Source organism: Cydia strobilella, chromosome 14, assembly GCF_947568885.1.
Source record: "Cydia strobilella chromosome 14, ilCydStro3.1, whole genome shotgun sequence".
Classification (NCBI taxonomy): domain Eukaryota; kingdom Metazoa; phylum Arthropoda; class Insecta; order Lepidoptera; family Tortricidae; genus Cydia; species Cydia strobilella.
Window position 1 is genome coordinate 14,804,739 of NC_086054.1, and position 22,466 is coordinate 14,827,204.

Genomic DNA, 22,466 nt, shown 5'->3' on the forward strand with positions numbered 1-22,466 from the left:
TTTGATTTTACCTAAGTAATCGGTGTAACGAAGTAGCAGTGGCGACATGTAGGCGACACTGTAGTATTTTACCTCCTCGCGAATACCATAGCAAAAGTAGAGCAACCACACTCGCGGACACTACGAGAACAATAGCGACTTTAGTGGGCAACAACTTCAGATTGCGCTTGAAATATTCACAAACTCATTCTGCGCCCGTCCGTCTGTCCATAACATAAACACCAACATTAACTACACTATAACACGGGAAAATATACCTTATGTTGCACATGTTAAAGTAGGTTACAGAGGCAAAGATAAATTGGTCTGCTCTCAAGAAAATTGTTTAGATGTTTGTATTAAAATGTATTTATGCATAACAATGTGACCCCAAAAGGCTCAACGACCTCGGGAAATTGATTTTTGTTAGTAATATCGATTTTTATACAATTTGTTTTATGTCCTATTGAAATAGTAAGGCTGTTTTTGGAATAATTTTGCTGTTGTCTTTGATTTATTTCACTTGATCGTTATCTGTGTCGATGATTTATGCAACAGTTTAAGAGTTTTACGGTAAACGTGTATGGAAGCTTGGGAATATTAGTCACGGCCTGTTTTGGTAGTCACTACTAATTTTGTGTCGTTAATTTAAGGTAAGACTCAATAGAAAAATATTTGATTGGTGAGTGTGGACCATGGCACCACTATTGGATTTGTGGTAAAGTCAGAATCAAAAGTAACGTATCAGACTATGTGTCAATAGTACATTATTGTCGAGGCTCGGAAGTAGCTACTTGCTGGCTGAGGATTCGTTTTAAACGGACGACCTTGGGAGTCCGTTTAATTGAATCCGAAGCCAGCAAGTAGCCTTCCAGCCGAGTCATATATAGTGCTTTTCTCAAAAATGGCGCAATAAATACAAGTATAATAGAAATATTTTACAGAAGCAACGTTTTTATGTATATATTTTCACAGAAAAAAGTAAAAGATTTGCTTTGCCGCCGTTTTTTTTTTTTTATTAAAAATAGAAGTGTATTTTTCTGCTGAAAATATGCCAACCTATTTGAGACACCTAAATAGTCGCGGTACCAACATTATAATAATAAGTACTGATCATCTGTTTGGCTGTTTAATGGACCTATGCCTTCATTTGATATGGCCACTTCAACTTTTAAAAAGTTAGGAACTCGACAAATAATGGAATTTGTATGCAACATTGCAGTCCCGAAATCGAGACTGCAATGTTTTTAACTTTTTAATTTTTTGCCTGACCATAAACAACGCACTTCGCGACCAACTTTTTAACCGGCAACGTCGACTTTGCCGTCCATTTTTGAGAAAAAGTATTTACCATTCTATGCTTCTATATGTAGAATAATTAAACTGTAATGTAATAAATAATATACATATATACTTTTAAACGCAAACTGTAGAGATTTATCTCTATTTGGTAAAGTATTCCAATGTGACAGATACTTTTGGCGCAATGTTTAATTTGCCACTGTTGGTGTTGACTGTACCCACAGACTTTTTTTAGAATAGAATAGAATATAATGTTTTTTATTCGTAAACACACAGACAATAGAGATACATAAAAAGAACACAGTGAGAATAAAGTGTCACGCAATGGCCCCATCCCAGCATGTTGCTGGCGACTTCCAGCGTTGATCTTTCGATGAGACCATCAAGTGAGAAATAATCACGGAAGGTAACAGACAAAAAGAAAGAAACATAAAATAGGCCGAAACATAAAGAGTAAAAAAAACCGGCCAAGTGCGAGTCGGACTCGCGCACCGAGTGTTCCGTACTTTTTAGTATTTGTTGTTATAGCGGCAACAGAAACATCATCTGTGAAAATTTCAACTGTCTAGCTATCACGGTTCATGAGATACAGCCTGGTGACAGACAGACAGACGGACAGATGGACAGCGGAGTCTTAGTAATAGGGTCCCGTTTTTACCCTTTGGGTACGGAACCCTAAAAAAGTGAGTTGAAATTGTGGCTCGTACCACAGATTTTTTCGGGACTTCGTATTAGTTGCCGTTAGTTTTTCGGCGAGAGAAAATATCGTCAGAAAACCAGTCAAATTCCAACTAGTATTTCATTTAGATGATATTGCAGTTACAGTGGTAAAAAATTGTGCCTACGCCAATTCTTGGGAGTTCATACTTCGGCGTTATTGGGCTCCTTTAGGATGCAGCCAGAAAAGAAGTCAATAAAAATTTAGAAGCAATGTTTATTTAACAGAAAATACGAATTTTTACCGTAAAATACGAGTGATGAAAACAAAAACAAAAACATGAAACTTGCCTTTTTAGGCAAACAGCGATGAAGATACGCCTATTCAATTAAGTTTTATATTATACCTATTTAGTTTTCGACCGAAATCAAAATGATTATCAATTCGTCTAACTTCTAATTTCACCTAAAACTATGTCACAAACATATTAAAGTTATTATTATAACACAAATCAAAAGAAAATAAATTCATACGCTCATTTAACAATCGGCCGTTATTTTAAATTCCAACAAAACACATTAATAATTAGTTAATTTCCATATCGAATTTCATACGCCGTCGGCCACCGTAGCAACCGTGATTAGACGGACAATCTGTATGGTAAACTCACTAACTTATGTATACGAAGAAAATCATTTAATTAAGAACCCCCTACTGTTTATATTGATTACTCTTCGAAGCTTAGGCTATGTAGAAAAAAACAACTGATTAGTCTACCAATCCAGCAAGACCCCTTTTTGCCTACACACAGTTTGCAGATTCATGTCTTTTTAATTTGGTTATAGGGTGACTATAATTTTCGAGCTATTACACTCGAAAAGAACATGTAATTTGTCGCCTTTCCCACATAACGTGTGGTGACGACGGGTGGTGCACGTTTAATACAAAAATGACGATTTCTCATACAATAATGGATTTGTTCGAACATATTGTTTATTTAACGGTTCCTTTTGTTTCAAGTTCATGCATTTAAATTGATATTTTGTTATTCAATGAAGGAATTAAATTTAAGTTTTTTTTTTGATAAGTTCAATTTGTCTAAGATTGTATTGAAATGCAACAAATTATATTCGAAGTTTGAATTTTTCACGTTAAATTATTTAATATCTACGTGTAAGTTAGGTGCGTAGATGTTTTACAAGGTTCTAAAAAGTTTGTTGGATAAACTGCAAAATACTTAAACGTGTAGAAAACTTACAGTAAACATAATATTACTCATTCTATAAATTGTATATACAGATGTCAATCACAATGAAAAAATCAACGATTTCAATGTGGAGTACGTCCCACAATAAAAAAGGAAAAATACATATAATATAATCACGCCTATTTCCCGGAGGGGTAGGCAGAGACCACGGATTTCCACTTGCTACGATCCTGACATACCTCTTTCGCTTCCTTCACTTTCATAACATTCCTCATACACGCTCGCCGGTTTAGGGTGCTCTTGACCTGGCCTTTCTTTAGGATTTCCCCGATCTGATCAGAGAAAGTCCGCCGACGTCTGCCCCTTCCAACTCCCGTTTCTACCTCTCCCATATACACTCTCTTTGTTAGCCTTCTTTCACTCATTCTTTCCACGTGTCCAAACCATCTCAACATACCTTTCTCAAGGGAAAGGAAAAATATATTAACAAAATTTTACTCATGTTAAAATTAACTGATTCTTAATTAAAAACATAGTTATATTGTTAACACATAAATATAATTATTTAGCTATTCATGTGTTAAAGCAGCAAGGTTACGGCAGAAAGATTCTTGAGTGGCGACCGCGAACCGGAAAACGCAGCAGGAAAAAACCCACAACAAGATGGTCCGACGATCTGGTTAAGGTTGAGGGGAGCCGATGGAGCAGCGCAAGACCGGTCATTGTGGAGATCCCTGGGGGAGGCCTATGTCCAGCAGTGGACGTCTTTCGGCTAATATGATGATGATGATGTGAATTGATAATGAAGACTATTAAGATGCATATACTTCTTTCTATCAGTTTAAAACCCTCGCACCCTTTATCAAGGAAAATAATGGCTTCCAAAATGACCGGAAGCTGCCACGATCGACCGGAAACGCGTCCAGACAGGAAATAGATTTTTGAAAGTTCCGAGTGAAAAGTGCGCTCGTTCGCGTTTTGTTTGGGACGATAACTGGTTTATGGGTGGAAATGACACTTAGTGCCCGAAGGTTGGCTGGAAGATATTATTGCAGTTAATAAACAGTCACTTTCTCGAATTACCTACTACCAATAGTTTTCAATAACAGTCCATTATTATTTAAATTTCTATTTTTTTAATTTTTTTTCTATGTGACAGTCAGCAAACGAGTACACGAGCCGCGTGACGGGAAGCGGTCATCGTCGCTTATGGACATAAGCAATATAACAGGAGCCACGCTTCGTGCCGTGAAGAGAGCGTGCTTGGGACAACCAAGACGCCCGATGGACGCACGAAAGACGTACATTACGTACATAATATAGTGAAAATGAAAAATGAAAAAATGATAAATAGTTTATCGGTCACAATCCTTGTGTTACATAATAGCTCAAGACCTGCTCAACCTCAGCCATGGCGACTGGTGAGGGTTATCGCAAGAGAGGCATGGCGTGATCTGCGTCCGTAGCACGGTCGCATATTTATCCCTTGTCACCATGCCTGTCACGTTCGAACAAGTAAGTAAGTGCGAAAGTGACGGCATAGTGACAGATGATAAAAATGAAACCATGCTGCGCCCGCTGGTGTCGGAGGCCAGGACTCAGGAGTCGTTGCGTCACCGTAGTAAAGTAAGTTTGAAATACGGAACACTTTCCCACAATACTTACTGATGCTTACGAATGTCTTCATTTGTAGGGTTTTACGTTCGAATTAAGAACGAAAGTGGGTTACTCTGCGCGTAAAATTTTATGGAGTGCATTAGTGCAAGTTAAGGGTCCCCGGCAAGCTCGGTTCTCCATACAAACGTAGTTACGCTCTCATTTTAAAACTACTAGCTAGATTGCTCTGAAACTTTGTAATTACAATATGATAAGGTATATCTTGACCCGTAATTAGTTTATATAGCCTCAGATATAATAGTAAAAAAACACAGCGAATTTGTTTTTTATACTAAACTTGTTTTTGCTCTATTTCATTTGTTTTACATACTAGAGCTTTATAAACTAATTACAGACCTAGATATGCCTCATGTCATTGTATGTGCAAAGTTTCATTACATTCCAACTCATAGTTTCTTCTTCTCTTCTTTTCTTGCTGTTGTTGTCTGTACATGTTCGTACTTGTGTTGTGATCGTCACGAATAAATATCTTTTATCTTATCTTATCTTAGTTTTAAAATGAGAACAAAACTCCGTTTGTATGGAAAGGTGAAATTCGGTCGAGCTTGCCGGGGAGTCCGGGGACTCTTAAGAGTGAGCAAGTAACAGAATGCCATTAAAGTGTTTTTATACATTATTTGTAAAGTTGTTCGCGCCATGAAACTTGAGAAAAGTGTTATTTACGATCTGTCCAAAAAAGTACAGCCACCTGAAATGTTATTAACGACTGTACTGTACGCATCGCCATGCGAGTACAGTCAGTAACAATAGTAGCGGATAAAACAACGCGCCAAAAGTATCTGGACCCAGGACCACTAAGAAGAAGAAGAAGAAAGACATTTATTCCATAAAGCACACATACACAGGACAATACAATGAAAGAAAAAAGATGTTTAAAAAAGGGAATATAAAAATAATAGCAAAAACAAAAACAGAAAAAAACAAAACAAAAAATTAAATTATTTACACATTAAAAACATAAAAAACATAAAAATTACACACGGGTCCAGCAATGTGTGCAGTAGGGAAGAGGCCCTGTCTCAGCATATTGTTGCAATTTGCAAGCGAGGCAAATTCCAACGCTGTTATTCTGCCAAGGCCTTAGGGAGTGACATATAAATATTAATAAGATGTTTATAAATATATATAAAAAACCATAATAAATGAATAGTCATTGAATGCATTGTAATATTTGTATTTTTTATAATTTAATGCACTATTCCTAATATAATAAATAAATAAATATTATAGGACATTCTTACACAGATTGACTAAGTCCCACAGTAAGCTCAAGAAGGATGTGTTGCGGGTACTCAGACAACGATATATATAATATACAAATACATAAATACATAGAAAACACCCAAGACTCAGGAACAAATATCTGTGCTCATCACACAAATACATGCCCTTACCGGGATTCGAACCCAGGACCATCGGCTTCACAGGCAGGGTCACTAGGACAAACCAGTCGTCAAAGTAGATATAAATCTGTACAGTTTGCGTTCAAAAGTTATCTGCTAAAGTCTAATGATTTTTGCTGACTGTACCATAGTAGCCGTTTCTCAACATATGAGGTCACGTTTCCAAGGAAAATGTACATAGTCGGTTTTCGATAAGATCGATTTGAAATATTTTTTCAATGACAATGGTGGCTTGTCTTATTATTCATTTAACCCCAACGGTCTAAGAGACAACACTATTGTATTTTTGCCTTGTTCAGATTTTTTTTTGTACAGATTGGCGATTAGGGGTAGGCTTATTAAAATGCTAATTATGATAGTTTACGTGTTCGTATTAGGACTATTAGGCACAAATAAATGCCCATTGTTATCTAAAACAATAGTGGCGACATACTAAAATTGTAAAGGGGCACACACGGGCCAATTGCGGTTTAATGACTGGCTATAAGCGTTAATCGTTGGAGCTGCGTGTGGCGCGGATTTTAGGTGTCAGCGTTAGCGGATGGGGTAGCGGTAGCGGTTTAATGCTTGTAATACCTTCTTCAAGTTTTGTTCTATTATTTTACTACAGCGATTAGAACTAAAGCCACACGTTACGTTTTTACATCTCAATAATATAATTTTGTTATCGCCCGTGCGTCTGGCTCACGCTAATACATGTACGAACAAGTACAAGAGAAAGCACGCGCGAATGATGCGAGAGGAAATTAACTAAATGACATAATTTAGATATAATAACTTACGCTCAAATTGGCCTCCTAGTTTCTTTTGATGGAAAGTGACGACACGTTTCAGCACGTTTACGTAAACGGGGAAATAAAATACAAGCGTATCTAGATGTAATACTTACAAGTAGGTCTAAACCAATTTGTTTGGAGGCGTGCAGATTTGGGTAGGTATGTTGCGAGAGAATACGCTGAACAATGGAATTTCCAATAACTGTTACAGCTGCTATACGCTATACTGTAAGTTGAACAAGCACATGTTTCAAATTGGAAAGAAACAAGATGCGACATGCAGGTTCTGCTAGGAGTCAGAGGAGACTGCAACGCACATTTTCTGTTCCTGTGTACCACTAATGTCAAAAAGAAGTGCCGACTTAGGGCGACACCTGCAGCCCTATGAGGTACAGAACATTACTACGGCCCATTGAATCTGAAATTTTCTGGATTCAACGGGCACGTCACAAAATAGATCACTGCTTCGTCGAGGTGGCGCTCAAAGGCCCACAACACCCCCAATAATAATAATACAGTACATAATATTTTTTCTCCGCTCACCGCTCATTCTTCACACCACCCACTTAATCGTTAAAATAAATCTTGGTACGATAATGCCAAGCTAACGAGTGACGATACAATGCCGCGACAATCGGCGGCGGCGCCTTTCATCTTGACACTTTGTCTTCTACAGTGCGCTTGAGTGGATTGGCTGATGTACCGGCTTTCACTTGTTTTCGACGGTTTTTTAGATAGCGGAAATGGGGCCTTTGAAGAGTTTGATGTAGCACCTACTTGAAGAGATAAAGACGTGTATTTTCATCAGGTTACTGTTTCATTTCACTTATTTTAGTGTGATAAGCTGTAAAAGATCATTAGTTCACTGGTTTTTGGACAAACGACTACAACTTTAACAAGACTATAAATATTATTTTGTCAATGGCTTTACTTAACATGAATTCGGCTCGAACAGCGATATTAGTTTTAAAGAATGCAAATTATGATTTATTTATAAAAGAAGTGTACACTGTACAGGTTTTAAAGGTTCGGTGTTATCCTTCCTGTAGCTATTACCATCCATATAGCTCTGGCAGCCGCTTGCCATCCAGCGCGCTGCATCTACTGACGATGGTAGTATAAAGTCCTACAGCAAAGAATGCGCAAAGGCCAATCCTCGCCGACCTTACTACATGCTTATTGGTTTATCGGATGCCTGGGTAATCTGTGAATTTTACAGAGGCGGTTTCTTTGTTCTTTTTCAAATATATTTTAAAATTATCCACTCTCGGGAATCGATTGAACGGATGCTCGGTAAGGCTCAAAGAGTTTTTTCGATTGCAGATTGCGGGAGATAGTCGTTCGATTGTAGGCTTGAAATGGTTCAAATTGCTACCTATTATGCTTTGTTTTTCTTATTTGGTACATACCTTAAGAGCCCTACAGTAATTAGTTTATTTTGCATTCTAATTATTTTATAAGGTCAATGTGGAGAAGACCAGCATATAACATTTTTGATTGGGAAGACAGTCACAGGGCAAGAACTTTCGTATTTGAATACGTTATTGTTCAGACACAATCAGAGAGTAAGAGCTTTGTTCCTTCTAGCCTACCGACCTTCTGTAAGTGGAGAATATGTGGTATTTTCTATAAAAAGGGACCGTATTGTCGATGGCGCTTACGCCATTATAAACGATGCTCCGATATAAATACAATGCCGCGCGACGCTGTGCGGCGTAAGCGCCATCGATAATAAGGTCCCTTTTCATAGAAAATGCCCCATATGTGTACAAATGCGTAAAACAAAAAAAATAATATGATTTCCTTGTTGCAGGTTTTTGACAACGAGTCATCTTTAATAACGAGAGAAGAATCCAAGCATTCTACTTTTTCGGGATGAGTTAATAAAAGGTAAATAACTGTATTATTTATGTAACCATTTAGATACTTAGTGAAATCATTACATACCTAAACACATTAATGTGATGATCGGTTCATCAAAACATAATATAACGCACATGACAAAATGTAAAGAAAAAAGATAGATATATCTTCAATAGAATTTGCAAATAATGTAAACAAATATAACAAATTTTATTAGCTTAGAATAAATTTAAAAGTGGAAAAATTACTGCCTTTACCTGGGTGAGACTTGAACTCACGGCCTCTGGAGGGTTGGAGTGGAAGTCTAGCCCCAGGCAGTAATTTTTCCACTTTTAAATTTATTCTAAGATTAATAGCATCGATCGCAGACGTTTCTGCTTGTTAAAAATTAAATTTTATTAGCGTTTGACACATAACCTAACATTTTTACGAAGATTTGTTTCCCTGAAATAATATAATTAATTTAATGCATTTAATTTAACTAAAAATTTATATAAATATCGTTTATTGTTTTTTTTAATGGTATTATAAATATAAAAATAAAAATATTTTTTGATTTAAACTAACATGATTTTCACTCATAATTTTAAAACTCAGGTCAGGCCTTAAATAAACGTTAAGTTTGTACGCGATTAAGACCCGTGTTCCGTGTTAGTTTTAAAATTAAAAATATTTTTATTGACAAAAGCTTAGTTAGTTGTTATTGACACTTACTTTTTAATCTTAATTGTTACTAACCATTATGGGCCAGTGTTGTCTTAAATAAATAAATCGAATTGAATTGAAAATCAAGTACAAAATAGGTTGTGAAATCCCTGACTTCTGAGCTAGGTTAAAACCTGTTACAGAAGTCAGAATAAAATATTTAAGTATATAGACTGTTGATAAGGTCATGGTTGTCCTTTAAAAGCGCGTGATTACGAAGTAATGAAGGTAAAATGGTTTGCTTACATTATTTGCAAGTTCTATTGACGACGACTTTAGGCACATTTTAATCAAAGACGCAAGCAAATTTGTATTCGTTCATTCGCAACTTTTTACAATAATTAGTACTCTGTGTGTCATCATTCACCTCTAGCCTTACAACGAGTTTGACACTGACATATTCGCTAACGTCTGAGTAACTAGCGCTAGCGAACATGTTAGTGTCAAACTCGTGCTAAGGCTACTGAACTCTCCCGTCGATAGGTATATATTCCTCGTCGTCAACGCCCTGGTATTCAGTATTCAAACCATTCTAAACTCCTAACTGTATCTCCAACAATTACCTACAGTTATGTAACAAACTTTGATTGCCTTTCCTACTAATTGCTTGTTACATGATTTTATTACTGGCTTTTATCCTCCTAAGGCCCAAGGCCCTACCTATAGGACTTCTTTAGTACGATGAAATTTAAATCATATTCAATCGGAACACGGTTGCATTTACTTTGTTTCGTTCAATTCCCAAACAAATCAAAATCAGCTCTAATCTCTGCAGTATAGGTTCAAATTTCGGTGGCAATTTTTTGAGTTTCATTTGTATGGCTGGGCCTCATATCAAAACCAATTCGACTAGACCTAGCATTACGTACCAAATATATGTAATTAAGGGTTAGATTACACTGGTAGAGTGCATTGTAGAGGAAATCTTGTATTATTTATATCTTAATAAGCTATGATTGTAAAGTCTATAGCAGAAGTTGATAATTGTTTCGATGTGTTGTTAGATTTTTTATTGTTTTACTGTCTTTGGGGTTCCACAGACACTTTACACAGTAAGGGCCAATGTTCTAACGATACAGTGTAGTTATAACTGCACAGAAGGTTACATTAAAAAAAAACCGGCCAAGTGTGAGTCGGACTCGCGCACGAAGGGTACCATTATCTATAAAAACGGCAAAACATCACATTTATTGCATGGGAGCCCCCTTAAATATCTAATTTATTCCGTTTTTTAGTATTTGTTGTTATAGCGATAGCGGCATCAGAAATACATCATCTGTGAAAATTTCAACTGTCTAACAATCACGGATCATGAGATACAGCCTGGTGACAGACAGACGGACAGCGGCGTCTTAGTAATAGGGTCCCGTTTTTACCCTTTGGGTACGGAACCCTAAAAAACAGACCTTAACATGCGTGCCTGCCTGCCTACTTGAGAATTTAAAATAAATTTAATATAAATATGTATGGGGCTAAAACGCCTTGTCATACATAATAATATGGTGTTTAATACGGTGAGATGAAAAGCTGTGATGTGAAATTAAATATTAACCAAGCACGAGAAAACATTAAAACAATCCAACCAAATTTAATAAATATTGGAACTAGATAAGTGTAATCACGACAAAAGTCAAAGGGTTGTGACAAAAGGTAATCACGGTCTATATCCCGGTCAATATAAATCTAGTAGATAAGTGTAATAATAATAAAAAGCCACGGAATTGATAAAGACCGCCCAATTCACCCTTGACCAATAATTCAAATAAAACAGTATGGCGCTGTGTTAGCTTTGGTTTAATTTACTGTTTACAAGTTTATTACATCGAAAAGGCAACAATAATTGTGTGTCTATAGTGGCTATCAAATGTTATTTAATATGTATACATTATACAATTGTAAACTAGTCGAAAAGCTAATTTAACATTAATAAAGCTGACACAGTATAAGTTGTGTTAGCGCTGTGGCAACACCGCTAGCTTCGTCACAACCAATGATATGTGGAAACGCAGCCCTTCAACTCCAAGATGCCAACATAGACGGCGGGATCGGCGTCCAACCAGACAGCGCGATGCTAGCGCCAGAGTTTCGCACATACGACACATCTTCGTGCAGCGCTGCGAGATCATCAATCTCTTGCAATCTAATCCTCATACACATCGCGCGTGTCCTAGACAAACTAAAGAACCTATACATATATAAGTTGTAAATCCACCATTAAAAGAATGGTATATTTTAATATTTGTTTTATTTAAACAGCGCCATAAGCGCTAACAAGTTGGATTACACATATGGGAGTTCATTAACCTAGCAAACCCAAGCAGTTATAAAGAATTTCATGATGCAGTCCTTATTTTGTTCCGATTTCTGAATTCCTGATCAGGGACCGCTTAAAGTGTCCTTTATTAAGAACACTGGGCAGCACTTTTAAGCCTGTGTCTACAGTCGGACCATGATAACTCTGCACGCATTTGCGATGATAAAGTGAAAATATGACGTTTAAAATGATACTCCCTCACTTGCTCTATCCGAATCAGTGCATAGTTAGCTTAAACTATTACTTACATATAACTTCGTAAAGACGGGCCCTACGGGCACTAAGAATGGTGCCAGTTCAGCGGTGTCATTTTGGAAGTCACGCATGAAGTCGAGCCAATCGTGCAGTCCAACGCAACTACGACCAATTGCGCTCGTGATGCGAACTCATCAACCAATCGCATTATAACATTGCACCCAGGCACACCAAACGAGAATTTTCGGTCAGAATTATATGAACGAGTCCCTATCTTTACTTTTGAATTCATTGGCTTAAACGGAGTCTAACTCTGAGGCCAATTTATTTTCACTTTCAGTTTTATGCACTTTGTAACATTTTGTCTATGAAGTGTATTATTTTTAAATATTGGTTAAAGCGAGATAATCTAATCCGTAAATAAATAACAAATCAACATCGGATTTATTAAGTTCGAATGCCCCTCTCGATTGGAACCAGATTATGCTAATTTTACAAAAAACATATTTTGTATAATTATTTTTTGGATGAATTTCAGCATATTTCAAAAAAAAATTGACCCAACGCCTTTCACTATAACTAGCCCAATAGTGCTTTTACTCCAGTCAACGCTAACGGATCTTGCCATTTGCTAATTACCCTCAAAGGTGCGGTCTTTGTGGCTAGTCTGAAAAAGCGGAATATAGACTTCGATTTTTAGCCACGAAATACAGATGAAGCTTTCAGTAGGTAGGACATTTTGTTAGTGTAACTCTCTTTCACGCTGTTTTTCTGTACGATATATGGTTTTACGATATATAGGAACCTTTTCCGGTATTAAATAACACAAAATAAACATTTCCTTTTGGGTGAAGGAAAACATTGTGAAGAAATTCAAAGGTGTATATATATGTAGTCCCCAAACCGCATTGGGCCAGCGTGGGGACTATAGCCCAAGCCCCGCGCATCAGAGGAGCCAGTTTGCATCAGTGGGACGTACATAGGCTGAATTAAGCCATTATATATTTTATAAAGGAAAAGTGTGGACTGAACGAAGATGTAGTGACAAAAATTGAGAAAGGTACAAAAAAAATACATACATATATTGAGATGGTAGGGACACGGAAAAAAGGCTAACAAAGAGAGTGTATGAGGGAGAAGAAGAAGCGGGAGTTGGTTGGTTGGGACTTTCTCTGATCAGATCGGGGAAATCCTGAAGAAAAGCCAGGTCAAGAGCACCCTAAACCGGCGAGCGTGTATTTATGAGGAATGTTATGAAAGTGAAGGAAGCGAAAGAGGTATGTCAGGAGCGTAGCAAGTGGAAATCCGTGGTATCTGCCTACCCCTTCGGGAAATAGGCGTGATTATATGTATATGTGTGATGTGTGTATGTATATATGTACATAATTAATACACGAATAAAATTGTATACGAATTGTGAAGTTTTTAATAAGAAAATATTTTTTCATAAATTTTTACCGCCTCCGTTTACCCGAAATGTTTACTACACACAACCACAATTTCGCAACGTCAAAATTAGGTCATAGTATATATTCCTCAAGTTACACTAGTAGTAAGGACACTTTATAACATAAACAGCAGGGGGACACATAATAAAATTTATTATTATGATATACAACATAGCTAGAAAAATTTGGAGGCAGTTCTCACATTAATTCGGTAGATTTGTGGACTACCGATCAGATTTCGAACAAGTTTGGGACTTTGATGGTCGTTTTAATTGTCAAACAGGTAGCCATTTTGACAGACATGGACCACATGGTGTTTCTTAGAGTATTTTCCTTCACGGTTTTACTTTTAAAGTAGTCGCAGAAAAATTATCAGCCTAAAACGCATGTGTATGTGTTGTATCTGTACAATAATATATATTTTAAGATTTAAATGTTACTAACACATATGGAATACCTGTGGAATAAAGTTTATATTATAATATAAAGCAATAAGGAAAAGCTCGGAAATATTTGGTTAGTATTAGTCGATTTTATAGGAGGTTACTTTGGGAATTAATTGTATCGAGCGAAGTGTCATAATTCGTGTATCGGAAGCTTATAAATTAACGATAATATAATCAAGAACTTTTTTTTTTTTAATAACCTGTAGTATCCCACTGCTGGGCAAAGGCCTCTCCCTTAGATTTCCATGACTCCCGTTGTTGAGCTGTTTCCGGCCAGTTATTAGTGAAGGTGTCTAAGTCGTCCCGCCATCTCCGCCTGGGCCTGCCACGTCCGCGCTTCTTTTGCGGCATCCACTTGGTGGCTATACTAGCCCACCTATTTGGATGCATGCGGCAGACGTGACCTGCCCAGTCCCACTTCAGCCTAGCGGTCTTCTCCCCTACGTCAGCTATGCCTGTTCTGGAGCGCAGTGTAGTGTTTCGGATGCGATCCATCCTTGTGACACCTAGAATGCTGCGCTCCATTGCTCTCTGGCAAACCTTTAATTTGGACTTCTGACTCTCGGTGAGCGAGAACTAGATATATTTTTTCCACATCTACGAATAATAACGTCTCTTAGAAAAATAAGATAATATAAGGAGATTTTTCGCCTTCTGGCTCAGGGAACCACCTTAAGTGTTTCTCTACAAGTTAGTAGGTATACACATACCACGCGACATAGCGGATTTTTTCTCGATTTCACCAGCGGGTCAATAACTCGACAGACCCAATGTCGCCGGGCGGCCTCCACGCTTACCTATAGTCAATATCGTCATTATATTTGCATAATCGTGTTTCAACTCGATAATTTACGAAAACCGGCATTTTGTTGCAGATAGAGAGTCAGGGCTTTCGTTGTTATAAATATTAGTATTAGTGGGAATACTTTCTAAATTGATGATATTAAATGTGTATATTTATAGTTGATTATAGTAATCATTTTGGCATACACATAAGAATGTTGTGTCTATGTCATATAGCCACTGGACGCCCTAGGTACCGCTGGAGAGACAGAAACCGCTGGAGAGACCGCTGGAAGTGTAGAAAGAACTCAGCGAACTCGGCGCCGTCGACTGGACAGAAACGGCTTTGGACAGAGTAGCATGACGGTCTCTGGTATCGGAGGCCAAGATCCACTTCGGGTCGTTGCGCCACAGCAGTAAGTAAGTAAGTTATAAAGCCCCTTATATTTCTGCAGTTTGGAGGTTATTAATGAGGTTTCTTGCTTAGAACCTATCATTTAATATTTAAATTTGTTCCAACGGCTGTCAGATAGGGTTGGCAGTTAAGCTACTGGAGCATAATTAAGGGCCGATACAGACGAACTGCAATTCGACTGCAATTTGTATGGGAACTGCAAGCCAACTGCAACGTCGGCGCGTCGTCTGTACCGTCCCTAAACAGTTGCGGGTTCATTTTCGCAACAATATTATGTATGTACATACATATATATGTAGGTATGTTACTTACTGAGGAAAATATCAGTCCGGTCTTCACAGAGTTTTGTGTGTTTTGGTTGTGTGGACACCCAGACCAGACCATCGAACACATAGTGCTGGAATGTCCCCTCACAAAATACACGGGCCATGTGAATGACTTCAATATCCTGGCTCAAGAAGCGGTTGCTTACCTGTGTAGGGCGAAATTTTAATTTTAAGTTGTTAGTATAATATAAGTATTCTCTAAAGTTTTGTATCCAGTGACATGTAACGAAGCCATACGATAAATAAATAAATACAGTTTTGTAGATTTCTCGAGTTGAATCCTAGCAATTTAATCTTGTTATTTCACCATGTTTTACAAGAATAGTAACAAGATTCCACCGCTGCCCTCAGTTAACTGAATAACGAGCAAAATGGACTGTAAATTGTTTTTATCTATCTTAATATAATATTAATTTTTTTATAATATTTTTATAGTAAATATTTTAGTTAATGTAATGTACTAATTCCATATAGCCATAAGTTTACTGCATGTTCACTATTGTTCACAGGTACAAGACACTTATATAAGTTGTGGTTACCTATAATTAGATAAGCATCAGTAATGATTGTTATATAGATTTAAGAGCATGTAAGATGTATTATCTGTTGGTAATCCTAAATAAAGAAAATAAAAAATATGTATTAGATCTAAAACCGGCCAAGTGCGAGTCGGACTCGCGCACGAAGGGTTCCGTACTATTATGCGAAAAACGGCAAAAAAATCACGTTTGTTGTATAGGAGCCCCACTTAAATATTTATTTATTTCTGTTTTTAGTATTTGTTGTTATAGCGTCAACTGAAATACATCATCTGTGAAAATTTCAACTGTCTTGCTGTCACGGTTCATGAAATACAGCCTGGTGACAGACAGACAGACGGACAGTGAAGTCTTAGTACTTAATAGGGTCCCATTTTTACCCTTTGTGTACGGAACCCTAAAAAGTAACTCAAAATCGATCGGCAATTTATAACCATGGTCGTAAATCTGTCTTTAAGATATACAAAAATGTTGGAATATAGTGTTTCATGGGTTTTCTTGTTTATAGAAAAGTAATCAATTATTATTAATGATCATTCAATATATTAGTGATGATGCCATAAATACTTAGATCCGTATGACATCATGATGAGATTAATGTCATATTAACCTCCGCGTCATACCTACTGTATAATTTAACGTTTTTAAAGTTACTTCGAAAACTAACCTAAAAATTTTTTTACTGATTATTTATTTTGTTAATGAATGTCATGTTAAATTTATTTTTTCAATTTGTTGGCAATTTGTAGAATTATTTTGGGCAGAGAATGTTCTGTACAACATTTATCACTAATATCGTTCTGTAGGAAGCTATTGAAAATTGATTAGTTTAAAATTGTATTTATTTATTGGTTCCAAAAATTACACAGCCTTACAGGTAGTACTAATTCACTGGGAAATTCAATAAATATATTTTATTTAAATATTCGTGTTTTCGTGTTAAAAAAGTATCTATGTACCTAAAATAGGGATTAAATTTAAAGTGCTCTTTTTCTTACCCAAGTCAATAGTGAATCATGTTATTGATTCAGATGAATTGAGATTAGTATCAAATCAAGATCATATTCTCAAAATCTGAATTCGTCCACGTAACAAACTTCAACTAATTTTAATTCTCACTTTACGAAATGAAAGGTTTATTTTTCCATCAATTAAAATAGCGTCATATTAAACTCATTTCCTAAAATTTCCTAGATTGGCAATGAAACATGGAAATATAAGAAACGTAAATTTTTCACTGTTTATTCAAACTACAACTACCAAAATACGTAAGCTACAACGTTCTTCAAATACCAACTGAGCTTTTTAATCCCCCAATCATTTACTCAGCACTCGGAGGATTGGCACAAGACAGCCAAAAGGCCTCTTATTTTTTACTCTTTACAGGTACAGTCGGAGCCATTAGGGTATTGACACGAACGGGTCGGAAACCGCAATAATTCACAAAGAAAGCGGCGCAAATAGAAGTAGTTTTCACAGAGTTTGGTATTTGGGAGGGCGTCAGAGGTTGGTGGAAATATTAAAAAGAATATAGAACTCGAATGTAGAAATAGTTTGAATTTTAGCTTTAGTAATAGTAATAGCTATCAATGCTATCATTAGGTGTAAAACATAAATAGATAAATAAATAAATATTATAGAACATTTAAAAAACTAAGCCACAGTATGTAAGCTTAATAACAATGAATTGCGTTGTAGCAACATATAGACAACGATAAATATAATATGTAAATATTAATACATAAATATTTAAATACGTAGAAATCACCAAGCTCAGGAAATATCCGTGCTCATCTCACAAATAAATGCCCGTACCGGGATTTGAATAAACAGGATGATCCTCCTGTTCCTTTTCCACGATCGGTTAACAGTAAGTTCTGTATCCGCGTTACTCTGGCCCCAAACCTCGTATATCAGCGTATACAATATACGTAGTGTTCGCTCCATTCGCCCCGGGACCGACTTGAATATCGATAGTTTTGCCTCCATTCTGATGCCACAAAAATGTAAAAGAATTGGTAACTGGCGTCCTCCTTGCGTCTTATTTTTGGGAAGTTGTGTTTTTGTATCGTTTCAACTGCTCCAATTTCGTGGTCATATTTTCTGCGAATTGACCGTGGATTGGATTAGAAAATATTTTTGTGGATTGGAATTGGAAATCCAATTGATCCTGTACTCCGAACAGATATCGGGAAACGCTATTAAAAGCGCAAAAATTGTCTTACTACAAAAATACAGGTGATTTCGGGGTCGTGTAGCAACAGAACAAGACATCATATAGAATTCAATGAGTTTAATTATGTTGTTAATTATTGTTTATCACCAATAATGATGATTATTTTTCAAATAAAAATAAAAAAATGTTTATTTCATACATTGTGTCCATAAAAAATGTTAGTTGTAGTACAAACTTAAAGGGCTATGTTAGTGTTACATGTTAATTATAAATAAAGATAAAAGCAAAATAAATAAAAAAACTAATAATTTTAAAAATTTAAAAAATAAAATGACATGATGAACACATGATTTAAAAAATGACAAGTAGAAAAAACATTTTTGCATACAATTTGGTCACCCTACTCAATGTGGCGTCTTGTCGCTTTTCATACAGCGTATGTCAAATAGGGTGACTATGATTATTTAGTTTAAAATTAATTTTAAACTTGAAAAATAAGAAAAAATAAACTAATTATCTTTCAATCAAATACCATATGATAATGTGGATCATATACAGTCAGAAAAAAACCGGCCAAGTGCGAATCGGACTCGCGCACCGAAGGTTTCCTACTTTTTAGTATTTGTTGTTATAGCATAGCGGCAACAGAAATACATCATCTGTGAAAATTTCAACTGTCTTGCTATCACGGTTCATGAGATACAGCCTGGTGACAGACAGACAGACGGACAGCGGAATCTTAGTAATAGGGTCCCGTTTTTACGCTTTGGGTACGGAACCCTAAAAAGTGGTTTTGGATTACGGCCCAGAAATCACCTGTATATTCAAGAAATTGATCCGGAATAAACCTCAAATATGACCTTTACTTTACTTACGAGGGAGCAGAAGACGGAGAGTCACAATAAATTATTCTATGATTGATATTTTTACTGGAAGACGAACTGCCGGTAGGCCTCGAACAAGATGGAGCGACGACCTGGTGAAGGTCGCGGGAATTCGGTGGATGCGAGCGGCACAGGATCGGTCGGAGTGGCGAGCCTTGGGGCTATGTCCAGCAGTGGACGTCTATCGCCTGACATGATGATGATGATGATGATATTTTTAACCATTTAATCACATCTTGACGGTTATTTTATTTAAACAAAAAAAATGACGAGGCCTGTTGCGGATATCATCATTGGTATTTTTGGGACGAAGCATGTTGCTGATTTGCATTTGTAGCCACCTGACGAAGCCTGCGTTGCGGATTTTTTACATGTAACTATATTCTTTTTTTTATTTTTTTTCAAATTCTGTATTTTATCTTTAATGTAGTGTGATTTAACTTAAAATTTATATAAATAAAATATTTAAGTTTATCAATTTAATCACAACAAAAATATCATTGTGCTATTTATTATTATGTTCAGCTACGTATTATACCTACCAAGCGTTGCGCAATTTCAAAAAGATACTAGCTACAAGTACTTAAAGAATTATCAATTATTAAGGAATGGTCAATAAATGACTAAGATCATAAGGAACGTCCTCAACTTATATGATTTGACATTGAAGAATAAAATTGTTCCCCGCAGACAAATAAATCCTTTATTCCCCATTACTCAAACCACCCAACTAGCCATAAACAAAAAAATCGGCGATAAGCATCGATCTTTAATCGATTAAAAATTCACCGTCCGACCACCGATATCAATTTGCTGAATACACTGGAAAGGGATCTTTACAACTTCTTCAAATTTTCATTTCGAAACCGACCAATTTTAATAGACCCCTGAAGATCACCTTTATCTACCTACGTTGTTCATAAAATAAATACGGGGGAGATCACTTTATTATGGTCAGTAGTACATCACAGTTTGGGAAGGGAGAATTTACAACCCTTTGCTGGCAGATTTATATGCCGTTCATAGGGTTAAGTTAACCCCAACATGCAGAAAAGATCGTGTTTCGTTATTTTATAAATGGCCCACGGAAATAGAGTGGCTTGTAAAAAGTTTGGGCTATTTTGGATTGCCATTTGCGTGATGAGGTATCATTTTTAAGGTGTCGTTTTACAAAAAAAAAACAATATGGATACATTTTTATTTTAAGAAGTACCCTAAGTATGTAATAACGACAAAAACTATTTTAACATACTACAATTAAACAAATTGATTTGTGACCCAGCATTTCTAGAACGTTTTCACAGTAAGTGTCATAATAATTTTACTTTTTTAATCAATTTAATGAGAAAAGGTTTTACAGTGGGTCAAGAATCAGGTTGTTCGATAATATAGTCAAAGGCATAAATATATATACATTCCCAAAGTTTCAAAAATATGGGTACGCTCTTACACCTTAGACAATAAAGTCGTGTTCACACATTTTTGTGCCATTTGTCGGATCGATATTTTTGCCTTCGACTGTACCTTAAACCCAAAAGGGTTCTGACTAATGGGATTAGGTTTAGAAAAAGCTCTGACTTTGACATTAGTTTTAGTTTCAAAGAAAGGGTTTCATATGATAAGCGTACAAATCTATAATTATTATATCCCGTGACAAAATATTTTGTTACTATTTACACAAAAAATGGGACTTGGGATGGGATTTTATTATGAATTTATGATACACTAAAAAAAAAAATTTTGTGTAACAATATATTTTCTCACGGGATATGATAGATTTGTACGGTTGTCACATAAAACCTTTTCCTTGAAACTAAAACTAATGTCAAAGTCAGAGCTTTTTCTAAACCTAATCCAATTAGTCAGAACAGGCCGGGACATGTCCCATTAGAGACCTCATTAGTCGTATCGCTGTCAGGTAATGCCTGTAATTACTGCACCGCCCTTTCTATGGCCACCGACAGTTTACCGCCTTTGTCATTGTTTTAAGGAGCCCACTGACTATCAGTCCGCCGGACGATATCGGCTTGTCAGTTAGAACAAAAATTTGACAGTTCCGAACAACGTTACAGGCATTACCTGACATCGATACGACTAATGAGGTTTGAGAATGGGGCATGTCCTGGCCTGTTCAGACTACTGGATTGGGTTTAGGAAAAGCTCTGACTTTGACATTAGTTTTAGTTTCAAAAAAAAGGTTTCATATGATAAGCGTACTAATCTATAACTTTAATAAAGCCTATAAAATTGGAAGATTTCTAATGTGTCTGTGTGTTTGGAACGTTTTTAATAACGTGGTAGGTAAAATTTTCCTTTTGAAGTATGGGTGTCGAGCGGCAGATTTCCGATTTCAAATTCAAATAATTTTCGAACACGAAGTGCGAGACGCGGTGAGTGTTTTAGTTTCGCGAGTGTTGCTGATTGATTAGTGACAATCTGACAATGGATCGCTGACCAGCAGAGCAGCGTCAATATGCTTTGGAGGCGTATTTATAGCCAATAGTTATTCTTAATCATAATCATAATAATTCATTTATAAAACCAATTTACACGTCAATGATAAATGATTAATAATGGTGATTTACTAATAATATTAACACACTCTCACTCTTAAGGCTCTTCAGGCGTAAGTTTCGCATTAATTTCAGATTATGTGGTAAAGGTACATCTATAAATACTTTAAGGGATCTTACAAAGGATATAATTTTTAGGGTTCCGTACCCAAAGGGCAAAAACGGGACCCTATTACTAAGACTCCGCTGTCCGTCTGTCCGTCTGTGTCTTTGTCCGTCTGTCTGTCACGAGGCTGTATCTCATGAACCGTGGTAGCTAGACAGTAAAGTTGAAATTTTCACAGATGCATTTCTGTTGCCGCTATAACAACAAATACTAAAAAGTACGGAACCCTCGGTGGGCGACTCCGACTCGCACTTGGCCGGTTTTTTTTATATGCAAACCTATCCATAATATAGCTTGTTTTATAACATGTCATGTACTCGTACTATTTGTCATAAAATGCGTCTAAATATGCCAGATGCATATTCAACTTAAGCTTTCCGGTTTCATAAACATTAAATTACAATAAGAATACATTTATTTGACAATCGGCATCATAAAAATACAAAATTATTTAATGATTCCAGTAGTAAAAATTAAATTATGCACAGTAAAGTTAAAATTGCCGTGTATGGCTACCGTACAAACATTGCACGGGTATAATAAAATAGTTGGGCCAGAGCAGATCACGTCGGTGAGATGCGCACGACCATGGTAGTAAACAGTTTTAATACAGTAGACACAGTAATCACCACACCAGTACATGACTTCTTATACATGATGTAACAAAAAAAAGTAGGGATCTCTTTAAGGG

At 36.4% G+C, this 22,466-nt stretch overlaps 1 protein-coding gene across 1 annotated transcript in view; it reads left to right on the plus strand.

Moving 5' to 3' along the window:
• The first annotated feature begins 8,816 nt into the window (after positions 1-8,816).
• Positions 8,817-22,466, plus strand: part of LOC134747262 (transcription factor egl-13) — a 279,811-nt gene continuing 266,161 nt past the window's right edge. The window contains exon 1 of the mRNA XM_063681877.1: positions 8,817-8,892. The gene's annotated coding sequence lies outside the window, so the exon portion shown is untranslated. The remainder of the gene's footprint in view (positions 8,893-22,466) is intronic.